The sequence below is a fragment of the Staurois parvus genome, unplaced genomic scaffold (genome assembly GCF_062004578.1).
Source record: "Staurois parvus isolate SC_StPar_1 unplaced genomic scaffold, SC_StPar_1.0 ptg001087l, whole genome shotgun sequence".
NCBI lineage: Eukaryota > Metazoa > Chordata > Amphibia > Anura > Ranidae > Staurois > Staurois parvus.
In genome coordinates, this window is record NW_028318883.1 from 49,252 (window position 1) to 68,736 (window position 19,485).

Sequence of the window (19,485 nt, forward strand, 5' to 3'; positions counted from 1 at the left end):
TTCTGCCTGGAAACTGAGAAATGTTTATGGCGTCCAAAAAGTGTCCCTTTAGGTCAAAAGCGGTTTAGATCAGCTAGGAGAACAGCGATAGTAAATCAGAACCACTTGCAGAATTGAGTGATAATGATTCGTGGGGAAATTCGTCATCAAACACTGAAAACGATTTTGCGACTTTGCTCAGCAATGTGCTAACTTGGCGCTATATTTCACATTTCAGTGTTTTTGGTTTGATTATATTATTGAATTAAATGTATTATTATTATATTATTATTTTTTATGATTATTTATTAAATTATAATTTATGATTACGTGTTTCAAATTTTATCCTACCCGGGATGTTTACTAGACTCTTGTTCGGACAGATTTCAGTGAGTTATTCCTAAGAATTACAGGCCTAAAATAAAAAAAATACATATTTCCATACAAAAAAATGGTACCGCTTTCAGCACCAAAAATCGGAAAGAATCATACCGCCAAGGAGGTTAAAGAGATATGGAGGTGTCAGTACTGTGCTGCTCACCGTTCTCCTTGCTGGAGAAGAAACTGCAACTAATTAAGTGTTCTTGCATGGCAACCACTTCCTGTTATCTCACATATATATTCTTTTTTTTTTTTTTATTCCATAAAAGTTTATTTAGAAGTGACAACATGTTACAGGAAAATATAAAGAAATGCACACACAGCATCAATCAGGCCATAGACACAGCTTAAACCAAAATACAAGACGAAACAACATGGTAGAGTGCGACACTGTGAAAAACATAAGCATGTCAAGGTACGGCAGAGATAGGCCTGTAGTACTCAAGTTACACAAATGTACAATATAGAAGGTAATCACAGCTTACTTCCAACAATTGAGTATTGGCGTACTGGCCTATGCATGGAGGAAATGAACCTTCGGAGTCTAAACCAAAAGCAGTACGCTATCATAAGGCTAATTGAGCATCGCAGTATAAGAGAAGATGTCGTGAGTACCATTGACTACCCTAGAGGAGATAAGCTAACCATATACCAAGTATTCCTGAATGAAACGAAGACAAAGCCTGATCGAAGACTGAGAGCTTGTCGAGAAAGAAAGAAAGAAAAAAAAGAATAGAAAGAAAAGGACAAGAAAAGGAAAAGAATGGGAGTCATAGTAGAGAGAGAGGAGAGAAAGAGGAAGAAAGAGAAAAAGAAAAAAAAAAAAAAAAAAAAAAGAGGGGGGGGGGGGGAGGGGGGAAAGGGGGGGGGGGAGAGGGAGAAGGGGGGATAAGAGGCAAGAACAACAAAAAAAAAAAAAAGGGGGGGGGGGGGCGAAGCAAGGGAAGCGAAAGGTCTGGGCTGCGAAGTTTGTGTCAATATAGCTATTGGAAATCATAAATGAGAGTGTCAAGAACTTAAACACTCACCAAAGCTAAGCAGGCAAATATAAATTATCGGAAAGGAGGTCATAACCACGCAGATTATGAACGAACCAAGGGCATAACCAGAGGTATGGCTGAGCTCAATCAGGTATCCCGGCCCATGAGAGATCTGAATTCAGGGGTAGTTACAAAGTGGGTCCAGCAGGCCCAAACATGTGAGTATTTAGTTGGCATGTCAAGTGCAGTCGCAATCAGTTCCTCCATTTCCGCCACTCTGCCCACATATATATTCTTATTATTATAGCCAAATTTACCACCCTAACTCCTCCCACAGTTTTTACACTACATACACAGTAATATACCGAAACGTGCGGATTGTTCCTGATTGGCGTGCTATTACTTTGTGGAACATTTCGCCGAATGGTTCACGAATTATCGCCGTTTTTGTGGTGAAATTGGTCCCATAGGAGTGAATGGTGGAATGTTCAAAACTAGAGTGGGAGCTGACAAAAGCTAGAGTGTGAGCTGAAAAATCAGGACATGATTTCTAAACTGCCATCACTCCCTCATTTTCAAGCCCACCTACACAAATCTTATATCGAAACGTTCAGCTATCCCTGCTGCCACTAAAAATGTCCACGGCTAAGCCATAGTCCTGATAGTTTTTACAATATGACCATTTGTTTGCAACTCACGCCACCCATTGACATTCATTGAAACTCCACTCTAGCCACCTCAAATTTGAAGGGCAAACTGTGACTGTGCCTTCATTTTTTATATTTCAGAGACCTACTATGCATCAAAATGTAGGTCTGGGTCTTGTGATTCTCACAATATAAAGCTCTTCGGTGTAGGATTTCACAGCCTTTGCTTTATACTTTGTTGAAGCCCCTTTAGCACCAATTACACCCTCTAGTAGTTTGAGGTATGATGCTACAAGCTTGGCACACCTATTTTTGGGCAATTTCTCCCATTCTTCTTTGCAGTACCTCTCAAGCTCCATCAGGTTGAATGGGGAATGTCGGTGCACAGCCATTTTCAGATCTCTCCAGAGATGTTCAATTGGCTTGAAATCTGGGCTCTGGCTGGGCCACTCCAGGACATTCACAGAGTTGGCCCGTAGCCACTCCCAGCCTAAGGTCCAGAATGCTCGGGAACAGGTTTTCATCAAGGATGTCTCTGTACATTGCTCCATTCATCTTTTCTACAATCCTGATTAGTCTCCCAGTTGCTGCCGCTGAAAAACATTCCCACAGCATGGTGCTGCCACCACCATGCTTCACTGTAGGGATGGTATTGGCCAGGTGGTGAGCGGTGCCTGGTTTCCTCCAGACATGACGATTGGCATTCTGGCCAAAGAGTTCAATCTTTGTTTCATCAGACTAGAGAGTTTTGTTTCTCATGGTCTGAGCGTCCCTCAGGTGCCTTTTGGCAAACTCCAGGTGGGCTGTCATTTGCCTTTTACTGAGGAGTGGCTTCCATCTGGCCACTCTACCATACAGGCCTGATTGGTGGAATGCTGCAGAGATGGTTGTTCTTCTGGAAGGTTCTCCTCTCTCCACAGAGAAATGCTGGAGCTCTTTCAGAGTGACCATCGGGTGCTTGATTACCTCCCTGGCTAAGGCCCTTCTCCCTCGATTGCTCATTTTGGCCGGGCGGCCCACTCTAGGTAGACTCTTGGTGGTTCCAAACTTCTCCCATTTACGGATGATGGAGGTCACTGTGCTCATTGGGACCTTCAATGCTGCAGAAATTTTTCTGTACCCTTCCCCAGATCTGTGCCTTGATACAATCCTGTCTTGAAGGTCTACGGACAATTCCTTGGACTTCATGGCTTGGTTTGTGCTCTGACATGCACTGTTACCTGTGGGACCTTCTGTAGATAGGTTTATGCCTTTCCTAATCATGTCCAATCAGCTGAATTTCCCACAGGTGGGCTCCAGTCAAGTTGTGGAAACATCTCAAGGATGATCAGTGGGAACAGGATGCTCCAGAGCTCAATTTTGAGTGTCATGATAAAGGCTGTGAATACTTATGTACATGTGTTTTTTATTTTTAATAAATTGCTAAGATTTCAAAACGAACTTCTTTCACATTGTCATTATGGGGTATTGTTTGTAGAATGTTGAGGAAAAAAATGAATTTAGTCCATTTTGGAATAACATAACAAAATGTGGCAAAAGTTAATGAATACTTTCTGGTTGCACTGTATGTAGCCATAGGTAGGAAAGTAAAAATGACATCAATAACCTTTTCAATGAGTAATTAAAATTATTCTGAGTGCAAGACTTTAAAAACACTTCATCCACCACGTGACCTTGACTGACAATAATGGGTGTTTTTGTGAACTTGCACCCCAAAATATAGTTGGCCATGGAAATGTATTGCCAATATTATAGTGTTTTTATTAGTTATTGCTGAATTTTTTATTATGCAGATCATCCTATGAACCTGTTGTCCTAAGGAGCACCCCCGGATGACTGAACTTTCCACAGTAGAGTGGAAGTCATCATTCAGTGTAAGCTGTGTGCGGAGGTGTGTCGTCAGCAGTTCACTCACTGAGGTCTTTCATCCACCATGCCTGCCAAATCCAGTGACCCTTCTCCAGTTACTCCTTGGGGAATTCTTCCAGCTGTCTCCAACTTCCTGTTGGTTGCGGCTCTGGGAAGCAGGTGGATTAACATGGACTGAGTTCATCACATAACATATGTCACATGGAAAATTCTCTGCACCAAGATACAACACTGGAAATCTATACTGAAATGTTTCTGCTGAATGCAAACAATACAGCTCATGTGAGTTCTTTAAAATGGCACTTGACCACAAATGCTCTTATTTTAACTTGAAGTACCTAAAGGCTGGATTTTATCTTCTGTCAGGTTTTTATGACTGTCCGTGTCCCTGGTACAGCTTCTCACCCCATCTTCTTTACACACAGGCCTGAGTGCTGAATTTGCTATTTCCACTATTTGGAGCACATTATTCATATTTCAATATGGACTATCCACGAGGGGGCACCATCCATGGAGTCACTGGTCTCCTAGTGGATGTTTAGTTAAAGGCAGATTTGGGAAATTCAACTTCTAGCATAGCCCAGGCTGTCGTGGCCCATTCAGGATGCCTCAGGTCTTTGAGGGTGGTTAAAAGTATCAAACCCTGCCAAAATATACAAAATAGTATTGGGCTGAGTTGTGTAAAATCCCTTGTGAGCAGTATTTAGATGGTGCAATTTGGCCACTTTGGGTGGTTATCAGGCAATGTTATCAGCTATGTGTCAGAAGAACTGAAAGCAGGACAGTGCCACCAAGATAGTTGCTGGCTATCAGGATGGTTATCAGCTATCTGTCAGAAAAACTGAAAGCAGGACAATGCCAAGAGGGCTGTGCTGGTTATCGGTAAACCCATGCAAAAAAGTTTGTAACTCTTTGAAAAGTTAAAAATAGAAAGATGTGTGGGAATCTGTTCCTTATGAACTGGGTTGTGTCAAAGATTCTACAGTATTCCAGCCAAGGCAGGCCCGGTTTGATTGGGGCATGGGGCCCCAAGATATCTAACACCAGCCCAGTACCAGGATTGTCCCTGGCTGTCAGGGATGAATGTCAGCCAAGTGTCAGAATAACTGGAAGCAGGATGGTGCCACCAGGATTGTCCCTGATTGTCCGAGGTACAGTAGTTGTCATCTAAGTGTAAAAAGAACTGGAAGCAGGACATTGCCACTAGGATTATCCCTGGCTATCTGTGAGGGTTGTCTGCTAAGTGTCAGAGGACCTGGAAGCATGACCATGCCACTAGGACTGTGCTGTCTGGGATGGTTGTCTGCTAAGTGTCAGAGGAACTGGAACTTAAGACTGTGCCACCAGGATTGTCCCTGGCTAAACTAGAGTGTTGTCCACTAAGTGTCATAAGAACTGGAAGCATGACAGTCCTTAGCTAGGAGGGCTGTCTAATAAGTGTCAGAAGAACTGGAAGCAGGACAGTCCCACCAGGATTGTCCCTAGCTTGGAGGGTTGTCTAATAAGTATCAGAAGAAATGGAAGAATGACAGTCCCAACAGGATTGTCCCTAGTTAGGAGGGTTGTCTAATAAGTATCAGAAGAAATGGCAGAAGGACAGTTCACCAGGATTGTCCCTAGTTAGGAGGGCTGTCCGCTAAGTGTCAGAAGAACTGGAAGCAGGACAGTCCTACCAGGATTGTCCCTAGTTAGGAGGGTTGTCCGCTAAGTATGAGAAGAACTGGAAGCAGAACAGTGCCACTTGTCCTTGGCTGTCGGAGATTGTTAGCCAAGTATCACAGAGCTGGACGCAGCACAGAGCCACGAGGATTGTCCCTGGCTATCAGGGAGGGTCGTCTGCTAAGTCTCAGAAGAACTGGAAGCAGGACAATGCCGCTAGGACTGTGCCTGGCTATCTGGGAGGGTTGTCCTCTAAGTGACAAAGATACTGGAACTCAAGACTGTGCCACCAGGATTGTCTCTGGCTATGGGGGGGGGGTTGTCTGTTAAGTGTCAGAAGAACTAGAAGCAGGACAGTGCCATGAGGATTGTCCCTGGCTGTCAGGGAGGGTTGTCCACTAAATGTCAGAACTGAAAATCAAGACTGTGCCACCAGGGTTGTCCTTGACTATCAGAGATTGTCAGCCAAGTGTCAGAAGAACTGGAAGCAAGACAGTGCCACTAGGACTCTGCCTGGCTATCAGGGATGGTTGCCCACTAAGTCTCACAGGAACTGGAACTGAAGACTGTGCCACCAGGATTGTTGCTGGCTATAAGAGATTGTCAGCCAAGTGTCAGAAGAACTTAAATCAGGACAGTGCCACCCGGATTGTCCTTGGCTAACAGTTGTGATCTATATGTCAGCAGATGTGAAATTGGGACAGTTCCATCAGACTGTTGGGTGTCCCTTGGGTTGCACCTGCTGGGAGACTAGAGATCCCAGCTTTTGTTCCCGTACACCGAGGCTTGTGGTTCCTCAATAGCCGGAGGGCTGCAGGATGGCCCAACAATGGTCAGAGTCTAGCGCCCTGCCTTCTGATGTATTGTAGGGAGTGAATAGAAAGCCATCTAATCCCCACATCACACAGGGCAGGTTCCTGGAAATGTGTCCAGAGAGGTGACTATAGCATGTGAACAAAGCAGAGAAGGAATCCTTTGTGCAGGCTGAGTAAGTGGCTGGGTGACATCACTGGCTCTGGTATTGGATTACAACAGATGAAGGGATCCACCCACTGCAGCCAGAGCCCAGCATTACAAGGCTGCTGGCCGTTGGATGGAGAGCACAGTGGCCCTGGCTCCTCTGGTTCCTGCCTGCCTGCACACACTCAGCACTCCGCAAAGTTCACCCTGTGACTGTGCCAGCTCCAGTGGTGAGTACAGAGGCCAGGAGGCTCCAGAGGGTATCCCTTCTTGTCTGTCTGTTCTGTTCAGCTCTGGAGTTCATGAACTTTATGTGAGGTTCTGTGGACTTTCCTGGCAGGGACCCTTAGGATGGGCACTGTTCTGCAAGGTTGGCATGTGGCCACAGTCAGCAGTCAGTCAGATGTCATCCATCCTTTTCCTGCCCCTGATATCTGATAGGCTGACATCATTGACTGCTCCGTGTATGTAAAAGTCTTATTTCATTTCTGAGCAGGCATGTGTGGCATAAGGAGTGAGACTTCCATGAATTGTATTAGTAGCCACAGGACACAGCTGGCACCTCCAGAAATCTTATTGCCAGAATCTATGGCTTGCTGAACTGCCACTATCCACAAAATATTGAATTATCGAGCAGCCACCTTGTAAGGTGAAGTGTTTGCTGGGACTTGTAGTTCAGCCATGATTGGAGAATCGTCTGTTCTTGTTTTATAGGACTGAAACCCTGGAATATCACGGCATGCTGGGATTTGTGGTTGGATACGTTCAGAATCAGAACCGCTGTCTGGTATGTGGACCGGACACCCCCATTTTCTGAGTTTTGTATCTCCAGGGATCTATCATATTTGGCATGTTTATGGAGTGCTTGTTATGCTGGGATATGTGGATCACTGACATTTCTGGGATCACAGCTTATTGGTCTACTGCGGTGTGATGGACAGCTGGCCTTGCTGGGATTTGTAGTTCCAAGACAATTGATGACTTGTCAGGTTCCTTGCTGGGATTTGTAGTTCCATATCAAGTGGTGAGTTGACATGCTTCTTTCTGGGATTCTTAGTTCCATGACAGTTGATGAGTTTTTGGGTTCCTTGCTGAGTTTTGTAGTTCCCTGACCATGGATGGGTTGTCAGGCTACTTGCTGGGATTTGTAGTTCCATATCAAGTGGTGAGTTGACATGCTTCTTTCTGGGATTCTTAGTTCCATGACAGTTGATGAGTTTTTGGCTTCTTTCTGGGATTCTGACCATGGATGGGTTGTCAGGCTTCTGGCTGGGATTTGTAGTTCCATATCAAGTGGTGAGTTGATATGCCTCTTTCTGGGATTCTTAGTTACATGACAGTTGATGGGTTTTTGGCTTCTTTCTGGGATTCTGACCATGGATGGGTTGTCAGGCTTCTTTCTGGGATTCTTAGTTCCATGACAATTGGAGTTTTGGGGTTCCTTGCTGAGTTTTGTAGTTCCCTGACCATGAATGGGTTGTCAGGCTTCTTTCTGGGATTCTGACCATGGATGGGTTGTCAGGCTTCTTTCTGGGATTCTTAGTTCCATGACAATTGATGAGTTTTCGGGTTCCTTGCTGAGTTTTGTAGTTCCCTGACCATGAATGGGTTGTCAGGCTTCTTTCTGGGATTCTGACCATAGAGGGGTTGTCAGGCTTCTTTCTGGGATTCTGACCATGATTGGGTTGTCAGGCATCTTTCTGAGATTCTGACCATGGATGGGTTGTCAGGCTTCTTTCTGGGATTCTGACCATGGATGGGTTGCCGGGCTTCTTTCTGGGATTCTGACCATGGATGGGTTGTCAGGCTTCTTTCTGGGATTCTGACCATGAATGGGTTGTCAGGCTTCTTTCTGGGATTCTGACCATGGATGGGTTGTCAGGCTTCTTTCTGGGATTCTTAGTTCCATGACATTTGATAAGTGAGAATGTGCCATAAGCACTTAGCAGCCAATAAACTTTCACCTCTCGTTGGTGAAGTAGTCTGAAGGATGGTTGCTAGTGGTTACCACGCTTTCACGGTCAGTACTGTGCGCACACCACCATATGAAATAGGCCTGTAAATGGTCTAGTCTATTGTGTTTGGCCCCGTGACAAGGAATGTCAAGTTACAGAGATCTGATAAACAGGCTGGGGTATGCGGTTCCATCGTGGGCTGCGGAGTCCAGCTACAGTGGAGTTCTAAAACTCCCAACAAAGCTGACTCCACTCAAAACCAATGTTTGTTTTAGGTGAGGTGTCAAGGAGGCCGGAGTAAGCAGCTTCTGAAGTTTGAGCGGCTGTTTCAGGTCCCAAAATATTGGTATACTAATTTGAGGCATTGATATATTTTATTTCGATGTACATTTATCATGCTTGCTATATGGATTCATCCTGTCTGGAAGAAGGAATGGTAACTGACCCCTCACCTAAAACTAATCACTGACCTTTAAAATAAACCCTAACTGCATTTAGTGAGTTTATTTTACTAAAGCATCAACAAATGTTTACCACATTACAATAAAATGCTTCATTTCACCTTTCCTTTATTTTTGCTGCATATTGCGACTCTGCTGCTGCCTCTTTGCAGCTGCTTCATTTCTACATGCAATCCAGCACTGGCTGCATGGAATCTCTCAGGGTGGGTTTCTTGATGGTGATAACAGTGGACCATGGCTGTGTGAAGTGTGTGAAAACAGCCACTTGGGAAGTCCATGTGAGAGGGGGGTGACTATATAGAAGCACAACTGGAGGACAGGGACAGATGCACTACTGACAGAGGGTCACTCCATTCCCCACACTATCCAAATCTAACAACTAATTTTGGCTGGAGCAGGGCATTAATGCCATTCTGGAGAGAAATGTGTCACTGTGACTGACAGCAGATCAGTGCAGTATCTGTGCTGTGCTCTATCCATGTGTCACTGTGACTGACAGATCAGTGCAGTATCTGTGCTGTGCCCTATCCATGTGTCACTGTGACTGACAGCAGATCAGTGCAGTATCTGTGCTGTGCTCTATCCATGTGTCACTGTGACTGACAGCAGATCAGTGCAGTATCTGTGCTGTGCCCTATCCATGTGTCATGGCGACTGACAGCAGATCAGTGCGGTATCTGTGCTGTGCTCTATCCATGTGTCACTGTGACAGCAGATCAGTGCAGTATCTGTGCTGTGCTCTATCCATGTGTCATGGCGACTGACAGCAGATCAGTGCGGTATCTGTGCTGTGCTCTATCCATGTGTCATGGCGACTGACAGCAGATCAGTGCGGTATCTGTGCTGTGCTCTATCCATGTGTCATGGTGACTGACAGCAGATCAGTGCGGTATCTGTGCTGTGCTCTATCCATGTGTCACTGTGACTGACAGCAGATCAGTGCAGTATCTGTGCTGTGCCCTATCCATGTGTCATGGTGACTGACAGCAGATCAGTGAAGTATCTGTGCCCTATCCATGTGTCACTGTGACTGACAGCAGATCAGTGCGGTGTCTATGCTGTGTCCTATCCATGTGTCATGGTGACTGACAGCAGATCAGTGCGGTATCTGTGCTGTGCTCTATCCATGTGTCATGGTGACTGACAGCAGATCAGTGCGGTATCTGTGCTGTGCTCTATCCATGTGTCACTGTGACTGACAGCAGATCAGTGCGGTATCTGTGCTGTGCTCTATCCATGTGTCATGGTGACTGACAGCAGATCAGTGCGGTATCTGTGCTGTGCCCTATCCATGTGTCATGGTGACTGACAGCAGATCAGTGAAGTATCTGTGCTGTGCTCTATCCATGTGTCACTGTGACTGACAGCAGATCAGTGCAGTATCTGTGCTGTGCCCTATCCATGTGTCACTGTGACTGACAGCAGATCAGTGCGGTATCTGTGCTGTGCTCTATCCATGTGTCACTGTGACTGACAGCAGATCAGTGCGGTGTCTATGCTGTGTCCTATCCATGTGTCATGGTGACTGACAGCAGATCAGTGCGGTGTCTATGCTGTGTCCTATCCATGTGTCACTGTGACTGACAGCAGATCAGTGCGGTATCTGTGCTGTGCTCTATCCATGTGTCACTGTGACTGACAGCAGATCAGTGCGGTATCTGTGCTGTGCTCTATCCATGTGTCATGGTGACTGACAGCAGATCAGTGCGGTATCTGTGCTGTGCCCTATCCATGTGTCACTGTGACTGACAGCAGATCAGTGCGGTATCTGTGCTGTGCTCTATCCATGTGTCACTGTGACTGACAGCAGATCAGTGCGGTATCTGTGCTGTGCCCTATCCATGTGTCATGGTGACTGACAGCAGATCAGTGAAGTATCTGTGCTGTGCTCTATCCATGTGTCACTGTGACTGACAGCAGATCAGTGCAGTATCTGTGCTGTGCCCTATCCATGTGTCACTGTGACTGACAGCAGATCAGTGCGGTATCTGTGCTGTGCTCTATCCATGTGTCACTGTGACTGACAGCAGATCAGTGCAGTATCTGTGCTGTGCCCTATCCATGTGTCATGGTGACTGACAGCAGATCAGTGAAGTATCTGTGCCCTATCCATGTGTCACTGTGACTGACAGCAGATCAGTGCGGTGCCTATGCTGTGTCCTATCCATGTGTCATGGTGACTGACAGCAGATCAGTGCGGTGTCTATGCTGTGTCCTATCCATGTGTCACTGTGACTGACAGCAGATCAGTGCGGTGTCTATGCTGTGTCCTATCCATGTGTCACTGTGACTGACAGCAGATCAGTGCGGTATCTGTGCTGTGCTCTATCCATGTGTCATGGTGACTGACAGCAGATCAGTGCGGTATCTGTGCTGTGCTCTATCCATGTGTCATGGTGACTGACAGCAGCTCAATGATGCACAGTGTAGCACAGGAAAGCCTGGTGGGTATGCCCAGTACACAGCCCACATCTGATGACAACTGATGGAGTTGAGCTGTCAAGGCTGTAATTGTCAGTAATTACAGCAGATATAAATGACTCCACCTTGAGTGGGGTGTATGTCATTAGATTTCAGCTCTACATGCCTACAGAAAATGTGCTGACAGAAATCCACAAGCTGCCATCATTGACAGCTTCTTCTCCCTGGCTGTCCTATTGATCCATTGGCTTCAGTCCTCTCAGAGTCCCTAACCTGGCACAGACGGTCAAATGAGGAATTCTAAATTTCAGTTTAGCTTCACTGGTTGCATGCTGGTTCCATATTGAGGACTTCGTGATGGAAGTCTATAAGTATCTCACAGTACAGGTTCCATTTAAAGTAAATGGCATAGTCTGATGCCTGGATTCACCTTCCTGTCCACCACCCCGATCCCTGCTGAGCCACCAAATATACTATTCAAATAATGACCATACACTTTGGTCCTCATGTGCATACTGCTGGCCATGTTATTCATGTAACAGCTGCCAGGCCTGGTGATTGGCTGCTTACCTCTGCAAGCTCTATTGTATGTGGAAGTTCATTTAGACATGAGGACATGTGGAAGTTCATGTAGCACTACCCTCGTTAGGGCAGCTGTGTTTCCATATCCCCCTTAGCTCCGCACAGCCTTGCAACACGCATTTTCCACACTTGCATCCACACAGTCAGTAGTCCTTGAACTTGGTTTTTGTTATTTCATTAGGGGAAATAACTTGGAGAGGGTAAAAAGGATTATAGGATGCCCAATTATGCTGAATCAATGCATGGGGACAACTTCCTTCCTATTTACAAACACAGATCCTGGACTGTTCTTTTCCTGGAAAGCAGTCGGTCTTTGCGGATCAGTAGCAACTGCCCCTTACGGGCTAAGGACTTGCACCCCCCCTTGAAAATTAGCTTAGCTTGTTGCAAACTACACACAGAGATGTCTCCTCTCCCCTATAGAAATGCTCCCAGCTCCACAGCCTGCAGACACTACCAGCCCTCCTGTCTGCTATGAAGATCTCCTAGGATAAGGATAAAGGATTAACCACCTCCCGTCCGGCGATTGTTTATAAACGGCCGGACGGTGGCAGTGCAGGGTCGGGTGGCTGTTTATAAACGGCTGGACGGTGGCAGTGCAGGGTCGGGTGGCCGTTTATAAACGGCCGGACGGTGGCAGTGCAGGGTCGGGTGGCCGTTTATAAACGGCCGGACGGTGGCAGTGCAGGGTCGGGTGGCCTCCCCGCACCCTGCTTGCCCGCGCTCCCTGGGAACACCGATCGTCAGACGGGACCTCTGTACGAGGTCCCGATCATGTGATCACTGATTGGCCAATCAGTGATCACATGCAGAGTAGTAAGCAAGATGTCACTTGTGACATCATTGCTTACTATATGTGAAATCTGTGAATGATCACAGAGGTCACATGGTACAGGGCTATTCACAACAGCCTTGTACCATGTGACAAGCTGTGACCAATCGCAGCTCACTCAGTAATTCTCAATGGCTGCAAGAATGCAGCTAGAGAGGAGAAATGATAGCTTTTACAGCCTTTATGGGTGTAAAAGCAATCAGTGTAAAAAAAAAAAAAATCTTCATCACCCCCCACAAGTAGTACAGTGTCACCGTGGTGACACTGTACTGCTAGGGTGACCGTATGTAAAAAAAAAAAAATATATATATATATATATATATATATATATATATATATATATATATAAATTAAAAATAATATAAAAAAAGTTTAAAAATTATAATTTTTGGTTATAAACTAATTTGGGTTATTTTTTTTTACTAAAAATATAGTGGAATAAATTTTGGCCAAGATTTATGATGAAATACTATTTATTTGCAAAATTTTATAAGAAAAACACTGTTTTTCAAAATTTTTGGACATTTTAATTTACATAGCAAAAAAAATTAAAATCCCAGTGGTGAATAAATACCACCAAAATAAAGCTTCATCTGTCTCAAAAAGATGCTAAAAAATTCATATGGGTACAGTGTTGCATGACCGCGCAATTGTCATTCAAAGTGTGATAGGCCTGGCCTGGCCTGGACAGGAAGGGGGTGAAAGTGTCCGGACTGGAAGTGGTTAAGCACAACGCTGTCCTTTGAAAGCTTGCTACATGTGACAGTCTCTCCCCTGGTAAATCCCTGGGTGTTCTGACTCACTCTGTCCTCCTTGCTCCCAGGCAATGGTCCTGTTCAAGCCGTACTGCTTGAGGACCCTCCTGAGCCAGCCTGAGCCCAGCCCCCCTAGACCTAGGGAACCCCTCCCAGGCCACCAACAGTCTCCTCATCACTCCATCTTCCACCTGACTCCCCTGCCAGCCTGACTCCCATGTTTATGGGTTGGTCCACCACTCTACCAGGGCCTCCAAACCTGGAGATTGGAGATGCAGATTAGGTCTCCAATTCTTCCACCTACTGTCTTATGGAAGGTTCCAGTGGTCCTCCAGAACCAGGTGGAGGTGATCGGGTCCCAACCTGTTAAGCCATCCAGCTTGACTTGCAGTAATCCGACCTTAATTACAGACTCACAGTTACCTTGAGTCATACACAATAAATTTACACTAATCTAATAGCACACTAGAGGGTGCTGCATATATATTATAATGTATCCAAATCAGAGAGTACCTGAGAGGCCTGAAGGTGCCTACAGGCATCAGAGAATGTCACTTGTATGCTTGTAGGCCCCTCCATGACTGGGCCTGCTGGGGGGAATGTTGATTGTCCAGGATGGAATTTTTCATCCAGTCATTGTTTCCTTTGAGACAACACCTGCATTGCTTCTCCTCTCTTGTTCATAGGTACGGCATGTTAATTTGCATGTTTTGTATTCTTGGTCTACTATGGACTGAAGTTCATATACATCTTAAGAATTTATATTCCATTGTGATTCTGACTAAGACCCAGCTACTCAGATTCTCCTTCCTTGGAAAGGGCTGTACGTTTTCTACAATGGCCTTCTGATGTTGCGTTACGCACTGTGGTTACAAATATTGCAACGTTGAATTGTCCTGTAAAGTGTGGTTTTGGGACAGAGCCATAGAAAACCTCCAGGAAGTGGCCTGTCCTCACCTCCCCCTCTCCATAATGTGTCATCGGCTGGGCAATAATAACATTTTGCCGCTGCGGTCCGTCCACTGACTGATCTTTCTCCACATTACAATGACAAGAGGCATTAGTCGGGACAATAACAAGGCTTACATCAGCAGCTGGAATAATAAATATGGCTGTAGTTGTGGGTCAGCAATTAAAGTTTCGCCACCAGGGGCCCCTATTGTGGTTTGAACACATCATTTGCATGTTATTTCGTGACACATTTCCTTATCAGCTACCTCGTTACAGATGTCCTTATCTATATGATCTTATTACACATTCCTTATCTATATTTGTCGTATATCTGTGTCTGGACAAAATGTGTAATTATGGAGTGCTGAACTGGCCTGGAAGAGATTCTTCAGAAACAGACCCAAATATCTTTAGCCTGTTGCAGGTGACTGATGTCCAGTTATGGCTCCAGTTACTTCCCTGGCCTCCGTAGCCACCAGAGATCCACTGAAGTGGATTGTGCAGTCAGCGTGGTTTGCCGGCAGGCCATGCCATAGCTCCAAGGGCTTGCTACATTCATACAAGCGTTGTTTTGAACACAGAAGAAACAAGCTTTGAAGTAGGCGTCATGCACACTGGCACCTGGGGCTCTACACTGTAGAACATCGTATTTTTTGAGTAGTTCAAGAGTTACTGTTGAACTTTCAGCTGTGGGTACCCCTATCGGAACCACCCAACTTGTTTAAAGTCAAAGGAGCTGGGTGGAAAATGTATTGGCTGAACAATGACCACGTCCAATCAGATGCAATCACTGGGTGACCAGACAGCCACCAGTGCGTTCCAGTGGCCCAAGGTACTTATGGTGCGCACTTCTGGTTTATTTTGTGTTCCAAAGGGCTGAATGTGCGTTCCAGTGGCTCATGCCCTGTGGATTGAGGGTGGAGGAGTCGCATACAATGATGATGGCACACACTGCAGCTGGTTTCTGGTCTGTACTGGAAGATGACATTTCACTTAGAAGGATCCATGTGTCTGGTATTCTGGGGAGATCTTTAGATGTTTATGTATATGCTGACATTTTGATTACTGCATCTAGCATTTGATGCCAATCGGTATTTTCAGTGATTTTGTTTTCATATTTTTATTTCTGTTTTTATTATTTTTTATTGCTGTTGCCTGGGAAACTAGAGGTTTTTTTTAGATGTGTTTCCTGTTGGAGATGCAGTGTAGACAGGATGGGCAATAAAGAAAGTTTCTACTTTGTTGGCACCTTTTTTTTTTTTTTTAATCTATAGCCCTGCCCACTCACTCATTGAGGGGGGAGTTACTTTGTGTGAGTATTTAAAGATGTGGTTTGTCACTTGGTTGGATTAGCTATGATGACGTCCCCCGAAACGTGTTAGCCTTCCAACTGTGGTCAGACAACGTGTTCTCTGGAGTTAATGTTTAGATAAGCTTGCTTTCTATCATGTTTGTGAGTATTCATTTGTATTTTTGATCGAAGACTTTTTTTGGTGGTAATGCACTAGGCCAATTCAGCAGGAATCAGTTGAATTTTGTGCCATCTATGGGGGCTTTTAGGCTGCAAGCTTGGGGAAAGATGGAAATTGAAATAACCGATGAACGGATTATGAAGGTACAACTATTGTTACATGCTTGGTGAATGGAAAGGTTCACTTTAAAGCGGGGGTCTGCAACCAATAGATCGTGATCCATCAGTAGATCTCGGCCAGTTGACTGGTAGACCATGGTCAGGGCTTGCTGACCCACCATCCCGGAGCATCAAAGTGCAATGCAGAGGGACTACTTGTAAAGTTGGAGCTGTAGTAGGGAGCAAGAGCCGCATAAGTTGATGTCTTCTACATCCTTTCATGGTTGGTGGGTGTAGCACCTGCCAAACATGACCCATTCCAGTGAATGAGGCCACTCTGCAAGTGCCCTGCAACCGTATGCAGTACAGCAAACAAGGGGTTAAACAGGCAGCGGTGTGTTTCTTTTTCACCACCTGCTTTAACCCCTTGGACCCTGCAGAAGCATGCAGTTGCGGGGCACATGCAGAGTGGCCCCATTTAGTTGAATGGGTCTCGACTGACAGGCGGTAACATCCACCAAAAAGCAACGGGATGTAATTCCTGCTGTGGCATGTGTATACCTTAGGCTGCTGCGAGTAGAGATTGGGGGCTCAACAGCAGGGTTTTACCCCCCCCCCACATTTACATGTGACTGAGCTCTAAGAGTGCTGCTGCCGGATGCAACTAAGGGTTCATTCACAAGTGCAGCAGGCACTACTTCTCTGCAAAGTGATCCGAGTGTGTTGGACAGGTGGTGAGGAGGCGATATGTTGCTTCTCAATTTAAACCCATGATTGCCGTGCCGTGCACACAATTGTGACACGGTAGTACTGCAATTAGAGGTTTATATCAGGTCTGAGGTGACCCTGGCTGACACTGGGCCCGGAGATCTTTGACTTCTCCCATGTTGTTCAGGTAGATCTCCACCTCTTTAAGGTTGCCTACCCCTGCAATAATGTGAAACCAAAGTCCGCAGTACTTACCTCTGCTTCAGTTGTCGGTGGTCCTGTACCGCCATCTTCTCAGATTCTTCCAGGTAATATAAATTCAAAAATAAAAAAAAAAATATAGGAATTACCCGGCTTACCATGATACTTTGGTTATTTTAGTACCAGCAGCTCTATCTTTTTTTTTCTTGTACCGACGCCAGACAGAGCTGATTCATTCCCATTGAGATAAGGTTGGGGACACAGTCCCCTTATCTTATATTACAAGTGGCTGAGCTATTCTGGGAGCAGAACATGTGTTGTGGAAGGAGCGCTGACCTCTGCCCAATCATTACGTTATCAGAAGAGCAAATCAACACACGCGGCTTCTGGAGCACCTTCCGCTAGAGCAGCCTTTCTCCACCAGGGTGCCCAGGCAACCTGAGGTGCCTTGAGGAATCTTCAGGGGTGCCTTGAGGTTTCTTCAGGGGTGCCTTGGCAAAATGTCTAAAAATTACCCAAAACTTGTATACAAGCCAGCGGGTGGAACAAGCCGGCCTTTTAGTTACACAAAGCCACAGGTTTTCATTGTGCGCCATTAAGACCTTCTACCCACCGGCATCCTGACAACCAATGACATCATCAGTTGATGAGGTGGATGTCAGCTGCCTGCACAGCATCCTAGTTTGCCCCTCCCCCGCCCCTCTCCATCAGTGCTGGTGCCACATTAGCTCAGTGATGGAGAAAAACTGAGGGAGAAGAGAAACATTAGAATACTAGTCAGTACCAGTATGCAGAAGTGTATTCGCTTTGGAATAATAAGTCACCTCTGATGTTGGGGGTCCTACATGTGTGGATGTTGCTGCTATTAGAATAGTTTTTCACATTTTATAATGGGATGCCTCAAGACTGTCCATCATTTTAACCTCCCTGGAGGTATTCCCGAGAGTGTAGCTTGGGGTAAAGTTTCAGCACCACAAGCGGTAACCCCGAGCTACACTCCCCAGCAATGTCCTCCGGCCGATGCCGGCATCTGTCTTCCAGGTTCCGTTCCCTGCAACGTCAGGATGTATGGGGGACAGAACCGGCGTGAAATTTAAAAATATCAAAAAGTGACATTCACAAAATACACTAAAATTACATAGTATAACATTACTGTATCAAACCATTTCACATACAATTTGTCCCGAGTGCTTTGTCCGGCGCCCTGCCTGCATTTTTACTGTTCTTTTTGCCTGGAAACTGAGAAACGTCCATGGTGTCCAAAAAGCGTCCCTTTAGGTCAAAAGTGGTTTTAGACCGGCTAGAGAACAGCGATAGTAAATCAGAACCACTTGCAGAATTGAGTGATAATGATTCGTGGGGAAATTCCTCATCAGACACTGAAAACGATTCTACGACTTTGTTCAGTGATGTGTGAACTTGGCGCTATATTTCAAATTTCAGTGTTTTTGGTTTGATTATCTTATTGAATTAAATTTATTATTATATTATTTTTTATGATTATTTATTAAATTATGATTTTGTGTTTAAAATTTTAACATACCCGGGATGTTTACTAGACTCTTGTTTGGACAGATTTCAGTGAGTTATTCCTAAAAATTACAGGCCTACAATAAAAAAAATACATATTTCCATGCAAAAAAATGTACCGCTTTGAGCACAGAAATACTGACATAATCAGACCACTAGGGAGGTTAAAGTGTGCCTCGGGACTGTCCATAATTTTAAAGGGTGCTTCGAGACTGTCCATCATTTTAAAGGGTGCCTCGGGACTGTCCATCATTTTAAAGGATGCCTCGGGACTGTCCATCATTTTAAAGGATGCCTTGGGACTGTCCATAATTTTAAAGGGTGCCCCGGGACTGTCCATAATTATAAAGGGTACCTCGGGACTGTACATCATTTTAAAGGGTGCCCCGGGACTGTCCTTCATTTTAAAGGATGCCTCGGGACTGTCCATCATTTTAAAGGGTGCTTCGGGTTTGTCCATCATTTTAAAGGGTGCTTCGGGACTGTCCTTCATTTTAAAGGGTGCCTCGGGACTGTCCTTCATTTTAAAGGGTGCTTCGGGACTGTCCTTCATTTTAAAGGGTGCCTCGGGACTGTCCTTCATTTTAAAAGGTGCTTCGGGACTGTCCTTCATTTTAAAGGGTGCTTCGGGACTGTCCATCATTTTAAAGGGTGCTTCGGGACTGTCCATCATTTTAAAGGGTGCATCGGGACTGTCCATCATTTTAAAGGGTGCCTCGGGACTGTCCATCATTTTAAAGGGTGCCTCGGGACTGTCCTTCATTTTAAAGGGTGCCTCGGGACTGTCCATCATTTTAAAGGGTGCCTCGGGACTGTCCATCATTTTAAAGGGTGTCTCGGTACTGTCCTTCATTTTAAAGGGTGCTTCGGGACTGTCCATCATTTTAAAGGGTGTCTCGGGACTGTCCTTCATTTTAAAGGGTGCCTCCGGACTGTCCTTCATTTTAAAGGGTGCCTTGACTGAAAAAAGGTTGACAAACACAGGTCTAGAGATCCAAGATCTTTGAGAGCTTCCATGTTCCTTCCATTTCCAGCTATATACCG

General features: G+C 45.4%; 1 protein-coding gene across 7 annotated transcripts in view; it reads left to right on the forward strand.

Annotated features, from left to right (window-relative positions):
* PKIG (cAMP-dependent protein kinase inhibitor gamma) overlaps nucleotides 1–19,485 on the forward strand; it is a 118,464-nt gene that overhangs the window by 47,461 nt on the left and 51,518 nt on the right. The window contains exons 1-2 of one of the 7 annotated variants that reach the window (XM_089658625.1): nucleotides 6,574–6,705; nucleotides 7,190–7,262. The exons of 2 other annotated variants lie outside the window; for them this stretch is intronic. The gene's annotated coding sequence lies outside the window, so the exon portion shown is untranslated. Of the gene's footprint in view, nucleotides 1–6,556; nucleotides 6,706–6,742; nucleotides 7,263–7,283; nucleotides 7,500–7,749; nucleotides 7,772–19,485 lie in introns of those variants that run through there. 4 more of the 7 variants (XM_089658622.1, XM_089658623.1, XM_089658626.1 and 1 more) reach the window with 4 other exon arrangements.